Source organism: Lonchura striata, chromosome 15 (assembly GCF_050655825.1).
Source record: "Lonchura striata isolate lonStrDom1 chromosome 15, ASM5065582v1, whole genome shotgun sequence".
In the NCBI taxonomy this organism is placed as follows: Eukaryota; Metazoa; Chordata; class Aves; order Passeriformes; family Estrildidae; genus Lonchura; species Lonchura striata.
Genome location: NC_140717.1, coordinates 16,847,954 through 16,867,297, shown reverse-complemented (window position 1 = coordinate 16,867,297; position 19,344 = coordinate 16,847,954). Strand labels below are relative to the sequence as shown.

General features: G+C 49.7%; 1 long non-coding RNA gene across 1 annotated transcript; it reads right to left on the bottom strand.

Moving 5' to 3' along the window:
- Positions 1–941: 941 nt before the first annotated feature.
- Positions 942–18,217, bottom strand: LOC146766030 (uncharacterized). The gene is made up of 2 exons (XR_014958700.1): positions 18,111–18,217; positions 942–13,698 (listed from the first exon to the last, which is right to left on the bottom strand). It is a non-coding gene; the product is annotated as an uncharacterized LOC146766030 (long non-coding RNA).
- Positions 18,218–19,344: the final 1,127 nt, after the last annotated feature.

Genomic DNA, 19,344 nt, shown 5'->3' with positions numbered 1-19,344 from the left:
GTCCTGAAGTGAATTTTGGGGTCTCTGGGAGTTTTTGGGGGGTCCCAAGAGGAATTTTGGGGACCCCGATGGGAATTTTGGGGGTCCCAGGAGGGTTTTGGTGTCCCGAAGGGAATTTTGGGAGTCCCAGGGGGGGTTTTGGAGTCCTGGGGAGAATTTTGATGGTCTCAGGGTTTTTTTGGGAGGAATTTCGGGGGTCCTGAGTAGAATTTTGGGGGTTCTGGGGGTGGGTTTGGGGTCCTGAAGGAAACTTTGGGGGTCTCAAGGAGTTTTGGGGGGTCCCAGGAGGAATTTCGGGGACTCTGACGGGAATTTTTAGGGGTCCCAGGGGAGGTTTTGGAGTCCCGAAAGGAATTTTGGGCGTTCCAGGGGGGGTTTTGGAGTCCTGGGTGGAATTTTGAGGGTCCTGGGGGTGCGTTTGGGGTTCTGAAGGGAATTTTGGGGTCTCACAAAGTTTTTGGGGGGTCCCAGGAGGAATTTCGGGGACCCTGATGGGAATTTTGGGGGTCTCAGGGGCTTTTGGGGGGTCCCATGAGGACTTTCGGGGTCCTGAAGGGAATTTTGGGGTTTCAAAGGAGTTTTGGGGGGTCCCAGGAGGAATTTCAGGGACCCTGATGGGAATTTTGAGGGGTCCCAGGGGGGGTTTTGGAGTCCTGGGGAGAATTTTGAGGGTCTCAGGGTTTTTTTGGGAGGAATTTTGGGGGTCCCGATTAGAATTTTGTGGGTCCTGGGGAGGGTTTGGGGTTCTGAAGGGAATTTTGGGGGTCTCTGGAAGTATTTGGGGGGTCCCAGGAGGAATTTTGGGGTCCTGAAGGGAATTTTGGGGGTCCCAGGGGGGGTTTTGGGGTCGCAAAGGGAATTTTGGGAGTCCCGGGGGGGGGTTGGAGTCCTGGGGGGGGAATTTTCAGGGTCTCAGGGTTTTTTTGGGAGGAATTTTGGGGGTCCCGAGTAGAATTTTGTGGGTTCTGGGGAGGGTTTGGGGTTCTGAAGGGAATTTTGGGGGTCCCAGGGGGGGTTTTGGGGTCCCAATGGGAATTTTGGGAGGCACAAGGGAAGTTTTGGGGTCCTGAAAGGAAATTTTGGGCCTCCCAGGGGGTTTTTGTAGGGAATTTTGGGGGTCCCGGGTAGAATTTTAGGGATCCCACGGGGGTGGGTTGGGGTCCTGAAGGGAATTTTAGGGGTCTCAGGGGGTTTTTGGGGGTCCCAGGAAGAATTTCGGGGACCCTGATAGGTTTTTTTTGGGTCCCAGGGGGGTTTTGGAGTCCTGGGGATAATTTTGGGTGTCCCAGGGGGTTTTTGGGAGGAATTTTGGGGGTCCCGTGTAGAATTTTGGGAGTCCCAGGGGGGAGTTGGGTTTCTGAAGAGAATGTTGGGGGTCTCTGGGAGTTTTTGGAGGGTCCCATGAGGACTTTTGGGGTCCCTGATGGGAATTTTGGGGGTCCTAGGGGGAGTTTTGTAGTCCTGCAGAGGATTTTGGGGGTCTCAGGGGGTTTTTGGGAGGAATTTTGGGGGTCCCGGGTAGAATTTTGTGGATCTTAGGGGGGGTTTGGGGTCCTGAAGGGAATTTTGGGCATCCCAGGGGGTTTTTGGGGGTCCCAGGAGGAATTTCCGGGTCCTGAAGGGAATTCTGGGGCTCCCAGGGGGGTTTTGGGGTCCCAAATGGAATTTTAGGCATTCCAGGGAGAGGTTTGGAGTCCTGGGGAGAATTTTGAGGGTCTCCGGGGGGTTTTGGGGGGAATTTTGGAGGTCCCGAGTAGAATTTTTAGGGTCCTGGGGGAGGTTTTGGGGTCCTGAAAAGAATTTTGGGGGTCTCACGAAGTTTTTGGGGGTCCCAGAAATAATTTTGGTGACCCTGATGGGAATTTTGGGGGTCTCAGGGGGTTTTGGGGGGTCCCATGAGGAATTTTGGCGTCTTGAAGGGAATTTTGGGGTCTCAAAGAGTTTTGGGGGCTTCCCAGGAGGAATTTTGGGGACCCTGATGGGAATTTTGGGTGTCCCACGGGGGTTTTCGGGGTTCTGAAGGGAATTTTGAGGGTCCCAGGGGGGTGTTCTGGGTCCCGAAGGGAATTTTGTGGGTCCCAGGGGGGTTTTTGGGGTCCGTAAGGGAATTTTGGGGGTCCCGGGGCCGTCCCGGTGGTTTTGGGGTCGCGCTGGCTGCGGGGCTGCAGTACCGCCCTGTGTCCACAAGGTGGCAGCACTTGTCAAGTGAGTCCGCGACAAGATGGCGGTCCGTGGGGACCTTGATGGTGACAGGCGTTTTTTGCCGATGCCTGTCGGCTCCCACCAAAAACCCGCACGCTCGCGGCGCTCCTGACCCCACAGCCCGTGTTCACGGCATCGTAACCGCCGCGGAAAATCCCGTCGGGGGGCGCCGGCGGTGCGGGCAATTCAGGCGGTGTAAAAAACAGACACGGGTCCTCGAATTTCAACGTCCTCGTTTTCGCGCCCTCTCGAGAAGGTCAAGCGAGTCCGCGCCACGCCACTCCCAAGATGGCGGCCGCGGGCGGCGGGCTGCAGTGCCGCTCTCTGCCCACACGGCGGCAGCACTGCGCCGTCAGCAGCGAATGCCCCAAAGAACCCACAATATTATTTATATAGTTTATAGAAACGGCTTTGGGGATTTCTGGGGAGGGGATTTTTCAGATTTTTTTTTTTTTTTTTTTTTTTTTTAACATTCGGGCAGGTTTAGGGGATTTTAGGGATTATTTGGGATTTTGGGGGTGTTTTTAGTCTGTCCTGAGAATTTTTTTTAATTTTGGGGGATTTTTAATTGAGATTTCAGGAATTTGGGATGGATTCTTTGGGAGATTCGGAAAATTCTTGGGAAGTAATTTTATTTTTATGGGATTTGGGGAGGTTTGGGGCGATTTTTGGTTGATTTTTAGGGCATTTTTTAGGGACTTTGGGGTGGATTTTTGGGAGGATTTTTTTTTAGTGGGATTTTTGGGACGAATTTTGGGGGATTTGGGGTGCGGAGGGGACTTGGGGGGACTTGGGACTTTTGGGGTCCCCTAAATAGCCGAAAAGGTGGTCCCCCGTAAATCTGCCTAGAAACCCCTGACGTCACGCGCACTGCGAGCTGTGATTTGTCAGTGTGCCTCGCCCTCGTCCAATGAGGCCATTTCCCCTCCGCGTGTCCCTCCAGGCCTGCGTGTCTCTTTTTGTCCCCTCATTTCCCCCTTTTTGTCCCCTCTTTGTCACCTCCGCGCGCATTTTTAGCCCCTTAAAACCAACCCCGGCGGCCTTTGAGGCGGATTCCCGTAACCAACATGGCGGCTGCGCCGTAACATCGCCACGGCGCATGCGCCACACACGCACCGAGGGTGGAAGCGTGTTCGGTGCCGTACAGTGAAACTGCGCATGCGTTACGTAAACGGAGGCGTCCCGGTATATAAGCGGCCGGGAAGCCCCGTAGCGCTCTTTTGCTGGGTCGGAGGAGAAGCGGCCGCCATGTGAGGCGATGGGGGGGGGCGCGGGAAAAGCGGGAATTTCCAGAGAAAAGAGGGAATTTCCTGGGAAAAACGAGCATTGTGAGGGGAGAAATGGGGTTTGGGAGGGGGAATGGGGATGGGGAAGGCAGCGGGGTGGGAATTTGGGCGGTGAAGGCCGGGAAAGGGGGGAAGTGGGGCTGGGAGCGCGGGGAGGGGGGGGCGATCACGGATTTATAAAGTTTAATTTTAAATTAAAGGTCTGGGGTGCGGCTGCTGGGATTTGGGGAGGGAAAGGGGGATGTGGAAAAGGTGGAGGGGGAAATAGGATTTAGAGTGGGGAAAAGGAGGGAAAAAAGGGGAATAAGAGCCGGAAAAGAGGAAAAACGGGGGGAAAATAGGAAAAAAGCTCCATAATGGGGAAGAAATTACTCGGAGGAGGAAAAGATGTTTCCTTGGGTTTTTTCCCACTTTTCACCGCTTTTCCCCCCACATTTTTCCCTTTTCCCACATTTTTCCTCATTTCCCCCCCCATATTTTTCCTCTCTTTTTCATACATTTTCCCTCGCTTTTTTCCCACTTTTTCTTCCCCTTTCCCCCGTATTTTTCCCATTTTCCCCACTGTGAAAAATGCTTATTCTGTGATTGGTTTTTTGCAAATGTTATAATAAATATTGTATGTGTAATGTTAGAAAGTCATGCTGTCAATTTTTCTAAGTAGTGTGATAAATGTCATTTTAAGTCACACCCTAACCCCTAACCCTAACCCTAACCCCAGTGGGGTTTTGGGGGTCCTGAAGGGAATTTTGGGCGTCCCAGGGGGGGTTTTGGAGTCCTGGGGAGAATTTTGGGTATCTCAAGAGGTTTTTGGGAGGAATTTTGGGGTCCCAAAGAGAATTTTGTGGGTCCTGGGGAGGGTTTGGGTCCTGAAGTAGAATTTTGGGGGTCTCAGGGGGTTTTGGGGGGTCCCAGGAGGAATTTCAGGGACCCTGATAGGAATTTTGGGGGTCCCAGCGGGGGTTTTTGGGTTCCCAAAGGGAAGTTTGGGCGTTCCGGGAGGGGTTTTGGGGTCCCAAAGGGAATTTTGATGGTCTCAGGGGGGTTTTGGGAGGAATTTTGTGGGTCCCGACCAGAATTTTGAGGGTCCTGGGGGTGGGTTTGGGGTCCTGAAGGGAATTTTGAGGTCTCACGAAGTTTTTGGGGGGTCCCAGAAAGAATTTCGGGGACCCTGATGGGAATTTTGGGGCTCCTGGGGGGGGGGTTTGGGGTCCCGAAGAGAATTTTGGGGGTCTCAGTGGGGTTTTGGGTCTCCCAGGAGGAATTTCAGGGACCCTGATGGGAATTTGGGGTGTCCCAGGGGGGCTTGTGGTGTCCTGGGGAGAATTTTAGGGGTCTCGGGGGTTTTTTGGGAGGAATTTTGGGGGTCCCGAGTGGAATTTTGTGTGTCCTGGGGAGAGTTTGGGGTTCTGACGGGAATTTTGGGGACCTCTGGGAGTTTGTGGGGGGTCCCAGGAGGAATTTCAGGGGTCCTAAAGAGAAATTTGGAGGTCCCAGAAGGTGTTTTGGGGTGACGAATAGAATTTTGGGGGTCCCAGTGGGGTTTTGGGGGTCCTGAAGGGAATTTTGGGCGTCCCAGGGGGGGTTTTGGAGTCCTGGGGAGAATTTTGGGTATCTCAAGAGGTTTTTGGGAGGAATTTTGGGGTCCCAAAGAGAATTTTGTGGGTCCTGGGGAGGGTTTGGGTCCTGAAGTAGAATTTTGGGGGTCTCAGGGGGTTTTGGGGGGTCCCAGGAGGAATTTCAGGGACCCTGATAGGAATTTTGGGGGTCCCAGCGGGGGTTTTGGAGTCCCAAAGGGAATTTTGGGCGTCCCAGGGGGGGTTTTGGAGTCCTGGGGAGAATTTTGAGGGTCTCAGGGGGTTTTTGGGTGGAATTTTGTGGGTCCCGAGTGGAATTTTGTGGGTCCTGGGGAGGGTTTGGGGTTCTGAAGGGAATTTTGGGGGTTTCTGGGAGTTTTTGGGGGGTTCCAGTAGGAATTTTGGGGTCCTGAAGGGAAATTTGGGGGTCCCAGGGGGGGTTTTGGGGTCCCAAAGGGAATTTCTGCATTTCAATAGAGTTTATTTTTACATTTTTCACATTTATATTCACATTCGGATTTATAATGTATATTGATATATAATTGTATTTTCATAATTCCTTACATTTATTCCATTTATTATATTTTATTATATTTTATATTTTTATACATATCTTAATAGATTGCTTACATATTTCTATAGTTAGATTTAGAGTTCTAAAAGGTTTATATTGCTTAAAATAAAACCCTGCCTCTATCCAAGTAAAAATCTTAAAAAAAAATCTTTATTTAAACTCCGTTTAAATTTATTTCTATTTTTCGCATTTATAGTCAAATTTATATTTTAAATGTAGATTGATGTATGGTGTTATTCATAGTCTATCTCTGCCTAATACTATTTTTATTTCTATTTTATATTTTTATATATATATGTATACACTGAATTTATATTTCCGTATTTAGAATGATATCAAAATAAAATGTATATTCATACTTTTTCCACTAAAGTCCTCCGTCTAACCAAATAAAAACAATAAAAAAGCCGTTTCTATAAACTATATAAATAATATTGTGGGTTCTTTGGTAATTTTGTTTTTTTGTTTGTTTGGGGTTTTTTTGCGAATTTTTGGGAAAATTTGGGGATTTCTGGGGAGGGGATTTTTCAGATTTTTTTTTTTTTTTTTTTTTAACATTCGGGCAGGTTTAGGGGATTTTAGGGATTATTTGGGATTTTGGGGGTGTTTTTAGTCTGTCCTGAGAATTTTTTTTAATTTTGGGGGATTTTTAATTGAGATTTCAGGAATTTGGGATGGATTCTTTGGGAGATTCGGAAAATTCTTGGGAAGTAATTTTATTTTTATGGGATTTGGGGAGGTTTGGGGCGATTTTTGGTTGATTTTTAGGGCATTTTTTAGGGACTTTGGGGTGGATTTTTGGGAGGATTTTTTTTTAGTGGGATTTTTGGGACGAATTTTGGGGGATTTGGGGTGCGGAGGGGACTTGGGGGGACTTGGGACTTTTGGGGTCCCCTAAATAGCCGAAAAGGTGGTCCCCCGTAAATCTGCCTAGAAACCCCTGACGTCACGCGCACTGCGAGCTGTGATTTGTCAGTGTGCCTCGCCCTCGTCCAATGAGGCCATTTCCCCTCCGCGTGTCCCTCCAGGCCTGCGTGTCTCTTTTTGTCCCCTCATTTCCCCCTTTTTGTCCCCTCTTTGTCACCTCCGCGCGCATTTTTAGCCCCTTAAAACCAACCCCGGCGGCCTTTGAGGCGGATTCCCGTAACCAACATGGCGGCTGCGCCGTAACATCGCCACGGCGCATGCGCCACACACGCACCGAGGGTGGAAGCGTGTTCGGTGCCGTACAGTGAAACTGCGCATGCGTTACGTAAACGGAGGCGTCCCGGTATATAAGCGGCCGGGAAGCCCCGTAGCGCTCTTTTGCTGGGTCGGAGGAGAAGCGGCCGCCATGTGAGGCGATGGGGGGGGGCGCGGGAAAAGCGGGAATTTCCAGAGAAAAGAGGGAATTTCCTGGGAAAAACGAGCATTGTGAGGGGAGAAATGGGGTTTGGGAGGGGGAATGGGGATGGGGAAGGCAGCGGGGTGGGAATTTGGGCGGTGAAGGCCGGGAAAGGGGGGAAGTGGGGCTGGGAGCGCGGGGAGGGGGGGGCGATCACGGATTTATAAAGTTTAATTTTAAATTAAAGGTCTGGGGTGCGGCTGCTGGGATTTGGGGAGGGAAAGGGGGATGTGGAAAAGGTGGAGGGGGAAATAGGATTTAGAGTGGGGAAAAGGAGGGAAAAAAGGGGAATAAGAGCCGGAAAAGAGGAAAAACGGGGGGAAAATAGGAAAAAAGCTCCATAATGGGGAAGAAATTACTCGGAGGAGGAAAAGATGTTTCCTTGGGTTTTTTCCCACTTTTCACCGCTTTTCCCCCCACGTTTTTCCCTTTTCCCACATTTTTCCTCATTTCCCCCCCCATATTTTTCCTCTCTTTTTCATACATTTTCCCTCGCTTTTTTCCCACTTTTTCTTCCCCTTTCCCCCGTATTTTTCCCATTTTCCCCACTGTGAAAAATGCTTATTCTGTGATTGGTTTTTTGCAAATGTTATAATAAATATTGTATGTGTAATGTTAGAAAGCCATGCTGCCAATTTTTCTAAGTAGTGTGATAAATGTCATTTTAAGTCACACCCTAACCCTAACCCCTAACCCCTAACCCTAACCCCTAACCCTAACCCCAGTGGGGTTTTGGGGGTCCTGAAGGGAATTTTGGGCGTCCCAGGGGGGGTTTTGGAGTCCTGGGGAGAATTTTGGGTATCTCAAGAGGTTTTTGGGAGGAATTTTGGGGTCCCAAAGAGAATTTTGTGGGTCCTGGGGAGGGTTTGGGTCCTGAAGTAGAATTTTGGGGGTCTCAGGGGGTTTTGGGGGGTCCCAGGAGGAATTTCAGGGACCCTGATAGGAATTTTGGGGGTCCCAGCGGGGGTTTTTGGGTTCCCAAATGGAAGTTTGGGCGTTCCGGGAGGGGTTTTGGGGTCCCAAAGGGAATTTTGATGGTCTCAGGGGGGTTTTGGGAGGAATTTTGTGGGTCCCGACCAGAATTTTGAGGGTCCTGGGGGTGGGTTTGGGGTCCTGAAGGGAATTTTGAGGTCTCACGAAGTTTTTGGGGGGTCCCAGAAAGAATTTCGGGGACCCTGATGGGAATTTTGGGGCTCCTGGGGGGGGGGGTTTGGGGTCCCGAAGAGAATTTTGGGGGTCTCAGTGGGGTTTTGGGTCTCCCAGGAGGAATTTCAGGGACCCTGATGGGAATTTGGGGTGTCCCAGGGGGGCTTGTGGTGTCCTGGGGAGAATTTTAGGGGTCTCGGGGGTTTTTTGGGAGGAATTTTGGGGGTCCCGAGTGGAATTTTGTGTGTCCTGGGGAGGGTTTGGGGTTCTGACGGGAATTTTGGGGACCTCTGGGAGTTTGTGGGGGGTCCCAGGAGGAATTTCAGGGGTCCTAAAGAGAAATTTGGAGGTCCCAGAAGGTGTTTTGGGGTGACGAATAGAATTTTGGGGGTCCCAGTGGGATTTTGGGGGTCCTGAAGGGAATTTTGGGCGTCCCAGGGGGGGTTTTGGAGTCCTGGGGAGAATTTTGGGTATCTCAGGGGGTTTTTGGGTGGAATTTTGTGGGTCCCGAGTGGAATTTTGTGGGTCCTGGGGAGGGTTTGGGGTTCTGAAGGGAATTTTGGGGGTTTCTGGGAGTTTTTGGGGGGTTCCAGTAGGAATTTTGGGGTCCTGAAGGGAAATTTGGGGGTCCCAGGGGGGGTTTTGGGATCCCAAAGGGAATTTCTGCATTTCAATAGAGTTTATTTTTACATTTTTCACATTTATATTCACATTCGGATTTATAATGTATATTGATATATAATTGTATTTTCATAATTCCTTACATTTATTCCATTTATTATATTTTATTATATTTTATATTTTTATACATATCTTAATAGATTGCTTACATATTTCTATAGTTAGATTTAGAGTTCTAAAAGGTTTATATTGCTTAAAATAAAACCCTGCCTCTATCCAAGTAAAAATCTTAAAACAAAATCTTTATTTAAACTCCGTTTAAATTTATTTCTATTTTTCGCATTTATAGTCAAATTTACATTTTAAATGTAGATTGATGTATGGTGTTATTCATAGTCTATCTCTGCCTAATACTATTTTTATTTATATTTTATATTTTTATATATATATGTATACACTGAATTTATATTTCCGTATTTAGAATGATATCAAAATAAAATGTATATTCATACTTTTTCCACTAAAGTCCTCCGTCTAACCAAATAAAAACAATAAAAAAGCCGTTTCTATAAACTATATAAATAATATTGTGGGTTCTTTGGTAATTTTGTTTTTTTGTTTGTTTGGGGTTTTTTTGCGAATTTTTGGGAAAATTTGGGGATTTCTGGGGAGGGGATTTTTCAGATTTTTTTTTTTTTTTTTTTTTTAACATTCGGGCAGGTTTAGGGGATTTTAGGGATTATTTGGGATTTTGGGGGTGTTTTTAGTCTGTCCTGAGAATTTTTTTTAATTTTGGGGGATTTTTAATTGAGATTTCAGGAATTTGGGATGGATTCTTTGGGAGATTCGGAAAATTCTTGGGAAGTAATTTTATTTTTATGGGATTTGGGGAGGTTTGGGGCGATTTTTGGTTGATTTTTAGGGCATTTTTTAGGGACTTTGGGGTGGATTTTTGGGAGGATTTTTTTTTAGTGGGATTTTTGGGACGAATTTTGGGGGATTTGGGGTGCGGAGGGGACTTGGGGGGACTTGGGACTTTTGGGGTCCCCTAAATAGCCGAAAAGGTGGTCCCCCGTAAATCTGCCTAGAAACCCCTGACGTCACGCGCACTGCGAGCTGTGATTTGTCAGTGTGCCTCGCCCTCGTCCAATGAGTGCTCTCCCCTTCTTGGTCCACGCGTAAGTGGCCATTTCCCCTCCGCGTGTCCCTCCAGGCCTGCGTGTCTCTTTTTGTCCCCTCATTTCCCCCTTTTTGTCCCCTCTTTGTCACCTCCGCGCGCATTTTTAGCCCCTTAAAACCAACCCCGGCGGCCTTTGAGGCGGATTCCCGTAACCAACATGGCGGCTGCGCCGTAACATCGCCACGGCGCATGCGCCACACACGCACCGAGGGTGGAAGCGTGTTCGGTGCCGTACAGTGAAACTGCGCATGCGTTACGTAAACGGAGGCGTCCCGGTATATAAGCGGCCGGGAAGCCCCGTAGCGCTCTTTTGCTGGGTCGGAGGAGAAGCGGCCGCCATGTGAGGCGATGGGGGGGGGCGCGGGAAAAGCGGGAATTTCCAGAGAAAAGAGGGAATTTCCTGGGAAAAACGAGCATTGTGAGGGGAGAAATGGGGTTTGGGAGGGGGAATGGGGATGGGGAAGGCAGCGGGGTGGGAATTTGGGCGGTGAAGGCCGGGAAAGGGGGGAAGTGGGGCTGGGAGCGCGGGGAGGGGGGGGCGATCACGGATTTATAAAGTTTAATTTTAAATTAAAGGTCTGGGGTGCGGCTGCTGGGATTTGGGGAGGGAAAGGGGGATGTGGAAAAGGTGGAGGGGGAAATAGGATTTAGAGTGGGGAAAAGGAGGGAAAAAAGGGGAATAAGAGCCGGAAAAGAGGAAAAACGGGGGGAAAATAGGAAAAAAGCTCCATAATGGGGAAGAAATTACTCGGAGGAGGAAAAGATGTTTCCTTGGGTTTTTTCCCACTTTTCACCGCTTTTCCCCCCACGTTTTTCCCTTTTCCCACATTTTTCCTCATTTCCCCCCCCATATTTTTCCTCTCTTTTTCATACATTTTCCCTCGCTTTTTTCCCACTTTTTCTTCCCCTTTCCCCCGTATTTTTCCCATTTTCCCCACTGTGAAAAATGCTTATTCTGTGATTGGTTTTTTGCAAATGTTATAATAAATATTGTATGTGTAATGTTAGAAAGCCATGCTGTCAATTTTTCTAAGTAGTGTGATAAATGTCATTTTAAGTCACACCCTAACACTAACCCCTAACCCTAACCCCTAACCCTAACCCCAGTGGGGTTTTGGGGGTCCTGAAGGGAATTTTGGGCGTCCCAGGGGGGGTTTTGGAGTCCTGGGGAGAATTTTGGGTATCTCAAGAGGTTTTTGGGAGGAATTTTGGGGTCCCAAAGAGAATTTTGTGGGTCCTGGGGAGGGTTTGGGTCCTGAAGTAGAATTTTGGGGGTCTCAGGGGGTTTTGGGGGGTCCCAGGAGGAATTTCAGGGACCCTGATAGGAATTTTGGGGGTCCCAGCGGGGGTTTTTGGGTTCCCAAATGGAAGTTTGGGCGTTCCGGGAGGGGTTTTGGGGTCCCAAAGGGAATTTTGATGGTCTCAGGGGGGTTTTGGGAGGAATTTTGTGGGTCCCGACCAGAATTTTGAGGGTCCTGGGGGTGGGTTTGGGGTCCTGAAGGGAATTTTGAGGTCTCACGAAGTTTTTGGGGGGTCCCAGAAAGAATTTCGGGGACCCTGATGGGAATTTTGGGGCTCCTGGGGGGGGGGTTTGGGGTCCCGAAGAGAATTTTGGGGGTCTCAGTGGGGTTTTGGGTCTCCCAGGAGGAATTTCAGGGACCCTGATGGGAATTTGGGGTGTCCCAGGGGGGCTTGTGGTGTCCTGGGGAGAATTTTAGGGGTCTCGGGGGTTTTTTGGGAGGAATTTTGGGGGTCCCGAGTGGAATTTTGTGTGTCCTGGGGAGGGTTTGGGGTTCTGACGGGAATTTTGGGGACCTCTGGGAGTTTGTGGGGGGTCCCAGGAGGAATTTCAGGGGTCCTAAAGAGAAATTTGGAGGTCCCAGAAGGTGTTTTGGGGTGACGAATAGAATTTTGGGGGTCCCAGTGGGGTTTTGGGGGTCCTGAAGGGAATTTTGGGCGTCCCAGGGGGGGTTTTGGAGTCCTGGGGAGAATTTTGGGTATCTCAGGGGGTTTTTGGGTGGAATTTTGTGGGTCCCGAGTGGAATTTTGTGGGTCCTGGGGAGGGTTTGGGGTTCTGAAGGGAATTTTGGGGGTTTCTGGGAGTTTTTGGGGGGTTCCAGTAGGAATTTTGGGGTCCTGAAGGGAAATTTGGGGGTCCCAGGGGGGGTTTTGGGGTCCCAAAGGGAATTTCTGCATTTCAATAGAGTTTATTTTTACATTTTTCACATTTATATTCACATTCGGATTTATAATGTATATTGATATATAATTGTGTTTTCATAATTCCTTACATTTATTCCATTTATTATATTTTATTATATTTTATATTTTTATACATATCTTAATAGATTGCTTACATATTTCTATAGTTAGATTTAGAGTTCTAAAAGGTTTATATTGCTTAAAATAAAACCCTGCCTCTATCCAAGTAAAAATCTTAAAACAAAATCTTTATTTAAACTCCGTTTAAATTTATTTCTATTTTTCGCATTTATAGTCAAATTTACATTTTAAATGTAGATTGATGTATGGTGTTATTCATAGTCTATCTCTGCCTAATACTATTTTTATTTATATTTTATATTTTTATATATATATGTATACACTGAATTTATATTTCCGTATTTAGAATGATATCAAAATAAAACGTATATTCATACTTTTTCCACTAAAGTCCTCCGTCTAACCAAATAAAAACAATAAAAAAGCCGTTTCTATAAACTATATAAATAATATTGTGGGTTCTTTGGTAATTTTGTTTTTTTGTTTGTTTGGGGTTTTTTTGCGAATTTTTGGGAAAATTTGGGGATTTCTGGGGAGGGGATTTTTCAGATTTTTTTTTTTTTTTTTTTTTTTTTAACATTCGGGCAGGTTTAGGGGATTTTAGGGATTATTTGGGATTTTGAGGGTGTTTTTAGTCTGTCCTGAGAATTTTTTTTAATTTTGGGGGATTTTTAATTGAGATTTCAGGAATTTGGGATGGATTCTTTGGGAGATTCGGAAAATTCTTGGGAAGTAATTTTATTTTTATGGGATTTGGGGAGGTTTGGGGCGATTTTTGGTTGATTTTTAGGGCATTTTTTAGGGACTTTGGGGTGGATTTTTGGGAGGATTTTTTTTTAGTGGGATTTTTGGGACGAATTTTGGGGGATTTGGGGTGCGGAGGGGACTTGGGGGGACTTGGGACTTTTGGGGTCCCCTAAATAGCCGAAAAGGTGGTCCCCCGTAAATCTGCCTAGAAACCCCTGACGTCACGCGCACTGCGAGCTGTGATTTGTCAGTGTGCCTCGCCCTCGTCCAATGAGTGCTCTCCCCTTCTTGGTCCACGCGTAAGTGGCCATTTCCCCTCCGCGTGTCCCTCCAGGCCTGCGTGTCTCTTTTTGTCCCCTCATTTCCCCCTTTTTGTCCCCTCTTTGTCACCTCCGCGCGCATTTTTAGCCCCTTAAAACCAACCCCGGCGGCCTTTGAGGCGGATTCCCGTAACCAACATGGCGGCTGCGCCGTAACATCGCCACGGCGCATGCGCCACACACGCACCGAGGGTGGAAGCGTGTTCGGTGCCGTACAGTGAAACTGCGCATGCGTTACGTAAACGGAGGCGTCCCGGTATATAAGCGGCCGGGAAGCCCCGTAGCGCTCTTTTGCTGGGTCGGAGGAGAAGCGGCCGCCATGTGAGGCGATGGGGGGGGGCGCGGGAAAAGCGGGAATTTCCAGAGAAAAGAGGGAATTTCCTGGGAAAAACGAGCATTGTGAGGGGAGAAATGGGGTTTGGGAGGGGGAATGGGGATGGGGAAGGCAGCGGGGTGGGAATTTGGGCGGTGAAGGCCGGGAAAGGGGGGAAGTGGGGCTGGGAGCGCGGGGAGGGGGGGGCGATCACGGATTTATAAAGTTTAATTTTAAATTAAAGGTCTGGGGTGCGGCTGCTGGGATTTGGGGAGGGAAAGGGGGATGTGGAAAAGGTGGAGGGGGAAATAGGATTTAGAGTGGGGAAAAGGAGGGAAAAAAGGGGAATAAGAGCCGGAAAAGAGGAAAAACGGGGGGAAAATAGGAAAAAAGCTCCATAATGGGGAAGAAATTACTCGGAGGAGGAAAAGATGTTTCCTTGGGTTTTTTCCCACTTTTCACCGCTTTTCCCCCCACGTTTTTCCCTTTTCCCACATTTTTCCTCATTTCCCCCCCCATATTTTTCCTCTCTTTTTCATACATTTTCCCTCGCTTTTTTCCCACTTTTTCTTCCCCTTTCCCCCGTATTTTTCCCATTTTCCCCACTGTGAAAAATGCTTATTCTGTGATTGGTTTTTTGCAAATGTTATAATAAATATTGTATGTGTAATGTTAGAAAGCCATGCTGTCAATTTTTCTAAGTAGTGTGATAAATGTCATTTTAAGTCACACCCTAACCCTAACCTTAACCCCTAACCCTAACCCCAGTGGGGTTTTGGGGGTCCTGAAGGGAATTTTGGGCGTCCCAGGGGGGGTTTTGGAGTCCTGGGGAGAATTTTGGGTATCTCAAGAGGTTTTTGGGAGGAATTTTGGGGTCCCAAAGAGAATTTTGTGGGTCCTGGGGAGGGTTTGGTTCCTGAAGTAGAATTTTGGGGGTCTCAGGGGGTTTTGGGGGGTCCCAGGAGGAATTTCAGGGACCCTGATAGGAATTTTGGGGGTCCCAGCGGGGGTTTTTGGGTTCCCAAATGGAAGTTTGGGCGTTCCGGGAGGGGTTTTGGGGTCCCAAAGGGAATTTTGATGGTCTCAGGGGGGTTTTGGGAGGAATTTTGTGGGTCCCGACCAGAATTTTGAGGGTCCTGGGGGTGGGTTTGGGGTCCTGAAGGGATTTTTGAGGTCTCACGAAGTTTTTGGGGGGTCCCAGAAAGAATTTCGGGGACCCTGATGGGAATTTTGGGGCTCCTGGGGGGGGGGGTTTGGGGTCCCGAAGAGAATTTTGGGGGTCTCAGTGGGGTTTTGGGTCTCCCAGGAGGAATTTCAGGGACCCTGATGGGAATTTGGGGTGTCCCAGGGGGGCTTGTGGTGTCCTGGGGAGAATTTTAGGGGTCTCGGGGGTTTTTTGGGAGGAATTTTGGGGGTCCCGAGTGGAATTTTGTGTGTCCTGGGGAGGGTTTGGGGTTCTGACGGGAATTTTGGGGACCTCTGGGAGTTTGTGGGGGGTCCCAGGAGGAATTTCAGGGGTCCTAAAGAGAAATTTGGAGGTCCCAGAAGGTGTTTTGGGGTGACGAATAGAATTTTGGGGGTCCCAGTGGGGTTTTGGGGGTCCTGAAGGGAATTTTGGGCGTCCCAGGGGGTTTTGGAGTCCTGGGGAGAATTTTGGGTATCTCAAGAGGTTTTTGGGAGGAATTTTGGGGTCCCAAAGAGAATTTTGTGGGTCCTGGGAAGGGTTTGGGTCCTGAAGTAGAATTTTGGGGGTCTCAGGGGGTTTTGGGGGGTCCCAGGAGGAATTTCAGGGACCCTGATAGGAATTTTGGGGGTCCCAGCGGGGGTTTTGGAGTCCCAAAGGGAATTTTGGCCAACCCAGGGGGAGTTTTGGAGTCCTGGGGAGAATTTTGAGGGTCTCAGGGGGTTTTTGGGTGGAATTTTATGGGTCCCGAGTGGAATTTTGTGGGTCCTGGGGAGGGTTTGGGGTTCTGAAGGGAATTTTGGGGGTTTCTGGGAGTTTTTGGGGGGTTCCAGTAGGAATTTTGGGGTCCTGAAGGGAAATTTGGGGGTCCCAGGGGGGGTTTTGGGGTCCCAAAGGGAATTTTGGAAGTCCCAGGGGGGATTTTGCGGTCCTGGAGAGGTTTTTGGGTGTCCCAGGTGGCCTTGTGATGTCCTGGAGAGAATTTTGGGGGTCTCAGGGGGTCTTGGGGAGGAATTTTGGGCGTCCCAAGTAGAATTTTGGGGGTCCTGGGGGGGTTTTGGGTTCCTGAAAACAATTCTGGGGGTCTCAGGTGGCTTTTGGGGGTCTCAGGAGGAATTTCAGGGGTCCTAAAGGGAAATTTGCAGGTCCTGGGGGGTGTTTTGGGGTCCGAAAGGGAATTTTGGGCATCCCGGGGGGGTTTTAGAGTCCTGGGGAGAATTTTGGGAGTCTCAGGGGGTTTTTAGGAGGAATTTTGGGGGTCCCGAGTAGAATTTTGGGGGTCCTGGGTGGGGATTTTGAGTTCCTGAAGAGAATTCTGGGGGGTCTCACAAAGTTTTTGGGGGTCCTAGGAGGAATTTTGGGGACCCTGATGGGAATTTTGCGGGTCTCAGGGTGGGTTTGGGGTCCCAAAGGGAATTTTGGGTGTCCCAGGGGGGGTTTTGGAGTCCTGGGGAGAATTTTGGGGGTTCTGGGGGGGGTTTTTGGGAGGAATTATGGGGATCCCGAGTAAAATTCTGGGGGTCCTGGGGGGGGTTTTGAGTTCCTGAAGAGAATTCTGGGGGTCTCCGGGGGCTTTTGGGGGTCCCAGGAAGAATTTTGGGGACCCTGATGGGAATTTTGTGGGTCTCAGGGGGTTTTTAGGAGGAATTTCTGGGGTCCTGAGTAAAATTTTGGGGGTCCTGGGGGGTTTTTGGGGTCCTGAAGAGAATTCTGGGGGTCTCAGGAGGCTTTTCGGGGTCCCAGGAGGAATTTTGGGTGTCCCAGGGGGGGTTTTGGAGTCCTGGGGAGAATTTTGGGGATCTCAGGGGTTTTTTGGGAGGAATTTTGGGGGTCCCGAATAGAATTTTGAAGGTCCTGCGGGGATTTTGGGGTCCTGAAAAGAATTCTGGGGGTCTCAGGAGGCCTTTTGGGGGTCCTAGGAGGAATTTTGGGGACCCTGATGGGAATTCTGGGCCTCCCAGGGGGGTTTTTAGGGTCCAAAAGGGAATTTTGGGCGTCCCAGGAGGGGTTTTGGAGTCCTGGGGAGAATTTTGGGGGTCTCAAAGGGGTTTTGGGAGGAATTTTGGGGGTCCCGAGTAAAATTTTGGGGGTCCTGGGATAGGTTTTGAGGTCCTGAAAAGAATTCTGGGGGTCTCAGGGGGTTTTGAGGGTCCCAGGAGGAATTTTCGGGACCCTGATGGGAATTTTAGGGTTCCCAGGGTAGTTTTTGGGGTCCCAAAGGGAATTTTGGGTGTCCCAGGGGGGGTTTTGGAGTCCTGGGGAGAATTTTGGGGGTCTCAGGTAGTTTTGGGAGAAATTCTGGGGGTCCCGAATAGAATTTTGGGGGTTCTGGGGGGGGTTTTGGGGTCCTGAAAAGAATTCTGGGGATCTCAGGGGGCTTTTGGGGGTCCCAGGAGCAATTTTGGGGACCCTGATGAGAATTTTGGGGGTCCCAGGGTGGTTTTTGGGGTCCCAAAGGGAATTTTGGGCATCCCAGGGGGGTTTTGGAGTACTTGGGAGAATTTTGGGGGTCTCAGGGGGTTTTTGGGAGGAATTTTGGGGGTGCCGAGTAAAATTTTGGGGGTCCTGGGTGGGGTTTTGGGTTCCTGAATAGAATTCTGGGGGTTTCAGGGGGCTTTTTGGCGTCCCAGGAGGAATTTCATGGGTCCTGAAGAGAAATTTGGAGGTCCTGGGGGGTGTTTTGGGGTCCCAATGGGAATTTTGGGCATCCTAGGTGGGGTTTTGGACTCCTGGAGACAATTTTGGGGGTCTCAGGGGGTTTTTGGGAGGAATTTTGGGGGTCCCGAGTAGAATTTTGGGGGTCCTGGGGTAGGTTTTGAGGTCCTGAAAAGAATTCTGGGGGTTTCAGGGGGCTTCTGGGGGTCCCAGGAGGAATTTTGGGGACCCTGATGAGAATTTTGGGGTCCCAGGGTAGTTTTTGGGGTCTGAAAGGGAATTTTGGGTATCCCAGGGGAGGTTTCTGAATCCTGGGGAGAATTTTGGGGACCTCAGATTTTTGGGAGAAATTTTGGGGGTCCCAAATAGAATTTTGGGGGTCTTTTGGGGGTTTTGGTGTCCTGAAGGGAATTGTGGGGGTCTCAGGAGGTTTTTGGGGATCCCGGGGGGGTTCTGTGGTTCTATATGGAATTTTTGGGGTCCCAGGGGGATTTTTGGGGCTCCTGAAGGGAATTTTTGGATTCCCAGGGCTGTTTTTCGGGGATCCCGCTGGGTTTCTTTGGTGGTACCGGGGCTGTTTTTGGGGGATTCCGCTGGGTTGTTTTGGGGGTCCCGGGGGTGGTTTTGGGGTCCCCCTCTCACCAGTCCATGGACGCTTCCACTCCCCGGTTCCCGGTCAGCGCCAGCGCCTTCGCCCTGCGGGACCGGGGGGCTCCTGGTTATTTTTGCGGGGTTCCCGGGAGGGTCCTGTTATAAGTTGAGGCGAATAATTTGATTCAGCCTTTTAAGATCAATTAATAATTTTATTAATTACAGCAAGCGATAGCAAGCAAAACAGCGCTGGGTTCAGCTGGGAGCCTGGCTCCGCCAAAAGCTGACAACCTTTCCTTCTCTTCAGTCCCTTTTTATCTTGCATGAGTGGGGGTGGTGAGTCTCGTTCCACCGTGGTTATCAGTCCCAAAAACAATGGATTTCACAAGTGGGGTGGTGTGTCTTCTTCCACTTCGGTTTATCAGTTTTCAGCAACAATGGGTTTCCACTGCGGTTATCAGTTCCAGCCAGTCCTGCAAAATCTTTCACAATCTTTGTTTGTGGTTACCAGCCAAGCCTGCAAATTCCATGTCCCGACTTCCCCCTCTTTTATCCTAATTTCATACTTTTGATGAACAAACAAGTCAATGCAGTTTCTCACAGTCCTGAGGCGTCCCGGGAGTCCCGGGGTCTCCGGGGCCTTTCCGTGTCTATCCCCGCCCCCCCCCTCCAATAATCCCATTCCCGGTCCCGGTGCCGTTACCGGGTCCACTCCGGATGCTCCCGCCCGCCCTCCCCCGTTGTCCCCGGCCCTCCCCCGGTGTCCCAACGGTGCCAGCGCCTCCAGGGCGAGCCCGGGCCCGGTCCCACCGCCCTCCGCCATCACGGCGGCGCCGGGCTCGCGACGCGTGGAGGACGACGGCCGGCGCGAGACAGAAATGCAGAAAGCGTTCCGGTACGGACGGCGGCCTCCGAGGGATAAAAAGCCTCAACTGCGTTCTCGGACGGACGGCGTCTAGAGAGGGAGAGATATCCTAAAATGCGTTGTGGTACGGACGGCGGCCGTACAGGGACAGAAAGTATCAAATGCGTTGTGGTACGGACGGCGGCTGTATAGGAACAAAAAGCCTAAACTGCGTTCTCGTACCGAAGGCGGCCGTACAGGGACAAAAATTGTCAAATTCGTTATGGTACGGACGGCGGCCGTACAGGGACATAAAGTATCAAATGCGTTGTGGTACGGACGGCGGCCGTATATGGACAAAGATCCTAAACTGCATTCTCGTACGGACGGCGGCCTGCATCGGGACAAAAATCCTAATCTGCGTTCTCGTACGGACGGCGG